The sequence below is a fragment of the Coturnix japonica genome, chromosome 11 (genome assembly GCF_054131305.1).
Source record: "Coturnix japonica strain WE chromosome 11, WE-NBRP24, whole genome shotgun sequence".
NCBI lineage: Eukaryota > Metazoa > Chordata > Aves > Galliformes > Phasianidae > Coturnix > Coturnix japonica.
Window position 1 is genome coordinate 10,163,147 of NC_140673.1, and position 6,123 is coordinate 10,169,269.

Consider the following 6,123-nt stretch of genomic DNA (forward strand, 5'->3'; position numbering starts at 1 on the left):
CAGTGGAATACATTGTGTTTCCTTTACTGCTTCACTCTAGTTCCAGAACACACATTAACACAGTTTGAGTTCTCAAAGTCTGCAGTAGCATGAATTAACGAAGTTTTCATTTTCATATCCAAGTCAAAGTGTCATAAGAGTTCCTTCACCCACAACTAGCTTCCTACCTCTTTAACAACTCATATACTTCAAAGTATTTTAAGTTAGTGGAGACTTCTTATGCATCTGTTTACTACTACATCAATAAAATGCAAAATAAACACTTTTTGAGTTTCTGCTGTGAAGGAAAATTGAAATGACAGATCAAATATACCAAATATAACACATAATAACATAGCTTCTAGGCAGCTAGTGCTGCAAGAGTTATTCTGTAAATCTGAAGCACTGATGTATTAGGTTTTGATGCACTGAATTCAGATCAAAATCTGAAGTAAATCAGTTATTACAATCTGGAAATGAATTAATAAAAACAAGCAGTATGACGTAATGACATCAAGAACACAAGATTAAACATATACTTTTTGAGCTAGTGGCATAAATGCAGAAATCTGCTTAAAACATGCATGTTCTTCATATTGTGCACTAGAAAACAGACACTGAGTATATGTCTGAAGGACTGCACTTGAACTTTTTGATTGCTATTTCATTTGCTTGACATAGAAGATACATTAAAGGGAGAGTGGAGAAGTAATTAACAAGAAAGATGACTAAGACCTTCCTGATCATCATCTTCTAAGGCTGTAAAAAATATTAGGGAACTACACAAGAGAATCAGCATTATTGTCTATACTACTGATGCAGTGTTGTTGTCAAACAATGGAAGTTGAACAGAAGTATGAACTTCCACAGCCTCAAGAAGCTTAGAAATGAAAATATTCCTGCTTCATGAAGTTAAAAACAAGAATTTCAAGTTTCTACAAGCTAGTTTTCAATTTATTACATAAAGTTTGGATACTTTCTAGGACTATAAGGTAGGATAAAACTTTTTTTCTCCTCAGATAAAATTGTACAATTGCTGCCTCCTACATGTGTAGACACATTTGCAAGCTCACTGTCCTGTTTTGGAACAGCAAGATGGGAAGGATATCCTCAGCATTTTATTTTTTTTTGTACTAGTTTTTTTCCTAATTAGAAGGGAAATCCACTACAATGAAAAGACTGTTTCCTAGAAAACAAGTGAACCATGAGATGCTTTATTGCAACAACTTTCCCCAGTGCCAACATTAATTACTCAGTTATTGGACAGACTGCTGTTCTCTAGATAGATTCTTTAATCAAGAACACATACTGCTTATTCTTCAGTATTTATGCTAGTCTGCCTTTGAAGCATCCAAATAAGTCACTATAAAACCTTCATTTCAGCAAAACAAAACTTAGAAAGAACAATCTGGAGATAGCCTCATTATTAAGTGAAGGCAAAAGAAATGCATTCCTGTTAGGTGTCCTAAGTCCCGGGATGTAACAAAGACAGGAAATGAACTCCACTCTGAGCCAGCCACTTTTACATAATTACATGGGCCTAAAGCATCAACTAGATTACTAAGAAGTAGAAATTCTCACTGCCAAGTTAAAAACAACAAGTAGGTAAGTCCAGTCTTTCCTCTAGATTAATAAGCACAGAGTTTTTCTATTCTTTCACGACATTGGAAGGGAAAGTAGAACAAAGCTATGATTATCTCTCAAATGCATTTAGACTAAGAAAAAAAGCAACCGATTCACAACAGGAGCCAGTTGCAGAACATCAGTCCTTCAGAAGAAAATCTTATGGTGTACACATGAGCAAAACACCACTTTCTAACACAAGAGAATTTTCACAGATGCATTTTGAATGCTCACAAATGACCCTGGCCTTGCCTCATTCACAGTTGAATTGCACTGTATTCATGTATTAATGAAGTCCTTTCTCCAAGGACAAGGTATAGCATTCTAAAGCAAAAGGCATCCAGAATCCAGAGCATTTGCCACTGGTTCCAAGCAAGCTATGGAGTTAAAATTCTCATATGCAGCCCTCCAACTCATCTCAGGTGTTAAGTGTTCCCACTAATAAGCTACATGAATTACTCTGTGCAAACTATTTGGCTAATGCAGCTCAGCTGCATCATGTGCAGAGAAGCTTCACACCCCAGTAGACAAATACAAGATAAAAATATATGCAATTTCCTCTGTTTTTCCCCCTCCCCCCCCCCTCTTTCTTTTAAATTTAGCTGAGGCAGTGGGAAACAAAGGGACATGTTGATTACTTTTGCTGTAACAAGGCCTGTTTCTTCAGGAAAATTCCTTTAGTGACTATAAGAGATTTATTACCAACTTCAACAAGAAAGAAAAAATCTCCATACAGGTACAGTCAATAGCTAGAAACATACAGAGACACTTGATTTACCAGCCCTCCCTTTATAGACTTGGACTTCTTAAATGTTTATGAACAACAGTACTTAATCTACATTTGAGAATTACTTAATTCACTACATCCCACCCTAGGATCATTTCATTGTTGCCATCTGCAGAGCTACTATCAGCACCACCTCGATCACGTGGTAGGAGCAAATAAATAAAGAAATAAATAAAAATACCTTAAGCGCTTTGAGGAAATGGTGAATTTACATAAAATAAAGAGTTCCATGCAGCTGAACACCACTCAGACACGATAAGCTAACTGTAAGCTTTTTACTTCAAGTAATCCAATGAACAAAGCTTTCAAATATTCCACAGTGCTTTGAGGTATTCGGTATTCTCAATGCTTGCTACGCTTTTGCTATGCTCTCACAGTGCTTATGGCATATGAAGTACTGCTCTGCATCAAGCAACTTCAGTTTTCAGGCTAACCTCTTCAAATAATTTATTAATATGCCTAGAAGGGAGAGGAATACATTTCAGCTTAAGAACAGCTAAAATAATGAGTTCTCTCTGGGCATCTTAAAAAGCTATGCAACTGTTTGGAAAACAATCCTGATTACAACTGCAAATCAATATAATATCTGAGGCAACAAATTACATTTAAAATTGGATTGCGCTGGTAATTTTTCTTCTAGGCTACATACATCCATGATAAAAAACTGCATTGACTAGAAAAGGGTGGAATGGAATATATCTATACAGGGCACCACACAAGCAATAGCTCTGAATCAGAAAAAACATAGCCTAAAATATAATAGTTTCCTCCTACACCTTCTGAAATACAGAAATCCTTTGGATAAAGGTCAGGAGACCAAATCAAACAGAAAATCCCATTAGCTAAGTAATAATAATCAAAAGTGTAAACAAAAAGCCAGCAACTATAAAGGCAATTACAAATTCTGGTCATTGGTGAGCTTTTTCAGAGATAGTTTGAGGTTATTTATGAATGCAAAACTTACTCTGTTTTTACCAGCCAATATCACAATTAGAAAATAATCATACATTTGTATTTCCTCAGATTAGTCTTACCTGAGTGCAGGAGTCTGATGAGGAAAAGTCACTTTGCCAATATCCTTGCAACCGCAACAGTGAGAATGTTTCTGAAATAATTAAGAATCTCTTGTAAAAAGATGGTCTCAAAAGAGAAAAAACTATCTAACATGATGCTCTCTCAGAAGGTTTCCTAAGCCTTTCCATTAGCATTCTGAAAGTTTCCCCTCATTCCTAGTTACTTTCAACGCATAAACTTTACCCTTTCAGATTTCCTGCCATAGAAGCTCAGATTATCAGCATCTTCCTCCTAGTCCTGTAAATTTGTTCACCTCCAACAAACTCCCATTTACTTAAAACCTCTCTCCAGCATTCCCCCCTTACTCTTCTGCCTTCCTATAACATACAGTTTGCTTGTAATTCCTCAATCAGTAGAACCACCTGTGCCTGTAGCCAGCCCCAAAAATCAGCATCATGTCTTAAATAAGGGTGTATTTATTTCACCTACAAGTTAGAATGTAAATTCTTCTCACAAGTTCCACAGTAAAAGTATGGATTTGAAGTGCTTTAGTCCCATGACCAGTACAAAATCAGATCTCATTTTTAAGGAATCTGTTGTTCTGTGAACAGATAAAAAAAAAGGTTTTGAAAGAGTTTAGGAAGAACATGTTAAAGAAAGAAAGCAATACCTTATAGCAAGTTTACTTCTGGTGCCAGATGCACATCTCTATTTCTTAGTGCTTGTGTTATTCTAATTGCACAGTCATAACACACACATCAATTTGACACACTCAGTAAACTTTGCCAAATAAACATTCTTTTTCTGCCTTAATTGGAAAATTTGCATCAGCAAGTTTTTGGAGCTCTGGTAGAGCATTCTGAATCAAGTCCCTTCTCACTAAGAAATATTATTGCTGTAATGCCTTGGTTCTCGTCCAAATGTTACTGCAATCAGTCAGAACCTCAGCAGGCTTTAGGTAGGTAGGTTTCTATAATCATATCATGTTATACAGTCACAAAATCACAGGATCATGCTGTTTGGACAAATCTCAGAAGGTCTGCATACACATCACCTGCTCAAAACAGGCCAGCAACGTTCCCAGACCAGGTTTCTCAGGGCCTTGTTTGGCCTGATCCTGAAAAATTCCAGTGATGGAGGCTGGACACTTCACATGGGCAACCAGCTCTGCTGCCTACCTGTCCACACAGGGAAAAGTTACTCTATACATCACTTGAGCCCCTCTTATTTTACTCTGTGCCCATTCTGTCTCACCCTCCCACCATAAACCACTGTGCAGAGCCTGGCTTTACCATCTTGGTTGCCTTCCTGTAGTTGTTACCAGGCGCTGCTGTTAGGGGCCCCCAAAGCTGCTTCTTCTTTAGCTTCAAAAGCAGTTTTCTCAGTCTCTTCCTATCAGGCCTGTGACTCAGCCTCATGTTGTACAGGAACTGCTCATTGTTGATGGATCATAACTTCAAATCTGTTTTGAGAGGGATGAAGGTTATAGTTCCTCCACGGTGGAGATGTAGGTATCACAAAACACAGAGAGTGGAAAAGACTTTTCCTCACATACGTGCTGATGTGAATAAAGATGTACAAACATTTAGCATTTTGTAGAAGAGTTTGAAGAGTTTTATTATTTTTTACTTTGCCTTGGGGCTGTATGATATATTTTGCTGGGCATTATATTAGAGCAACATACTTTTTGCTTTATACTAAAAATCCATCAATAAAGAGATTACTGCATTTATTTCCTTGTCATGAAACAATCTCTTTTCCCCTTTCAATTGTATTTATTTGTTTTCCTGGTAAATTTTAAGTTTGAAAGTGTGCCAAAAATAAATCTGGATGCAGAGTGAAAAAGGGAACATATCCAGTTTATAAGGCATTTTCTCACTGAACATATATCACAAGAAAATTGATGTCTAAACTTGTCTGGTAGTTTTTTCATGACTGTCATTTTCTGTTGAAATTAATGACAACACTCTCTAACATGCTTTTTTTTTTTTTTTTTTTGGTCACAGTAAAAGAAATACATGCAACAATCAGTTAGTAAAGACAAAGCCTGAACTATCATAAAAATAGTAATTTTAAACTCTTCTGTGTTACAGATTTCTCTAATTTTGTGTTCTGTAATGTCTGAGTTACATTTTCTGATGAAGTCACCTGACAAAACATACACAAAGCATTTCATACAGACAGCTCTTGTATCTCTGTTCATTTAACAATTGGTCTGCTTTTCTTAATATACTCTCCCTGGCGTTTCCAGTTATTTTATGACATGGAAACAATAAATTATTCATCTGAAAAAAGGTCAGCACTCACAGTTGTAGATACGATAACTAGAATTTCATTCTTACCTCTCTCCCATAGCAGACCAGCTAAGCTGTTGCTGGCATAATAGTTTAACACCGGCTTGAATTAGAAGAAAGCATAAATAAAAAATATCTAATTTCTTCATTTTTGGCCATTTTCATCAAGATTCCTGATAATTAACATTTTCATATGCTGGAGTTTCTTTAAGCAGTTCCAGTCCTGGGACTCAGTGGACAACATGTAGAAATAACCTGCTAACCAAGAGAAAAAAAACATCCATGAAAGGAAACTCAGTCCACAAGTTTGATTCCTTTGGGTGGATTTCATAAAGAAAATACATTTTACATTTTTCTGAACAACTGCAGAAAACTTTTCTTCTCTGCACAAAGACAGATAATTAAGTCCAATCATTAATCATCATA

At 36.2% G+C, this 6,123-nt stretch overlaps 1 long non-coding RNA gene across 1 annotated transcript; it reads right to left on the minus strand.

Annotated features, from left to right (window-relative positions):
• Positions 1 to 4,755: 4,755 nt before the first annotated feature.
• LOC146759014 (uncharacterized) lies at positions 4,756 to 5,880 on the minus strand. The gene is made up of 2 exons (XR_014932658.1): positions 5,746 to 5,880; positions 4,756 to 4,961 (listed from the first exon to the last, which is right to left on the minus strand). It is a non-coding gene; the product is annotated as an uncharacterized LOC146759014 (long non-coding RNA).
• Positions 5,881 to 6,123: the final 243 nt, after the last annotated feature.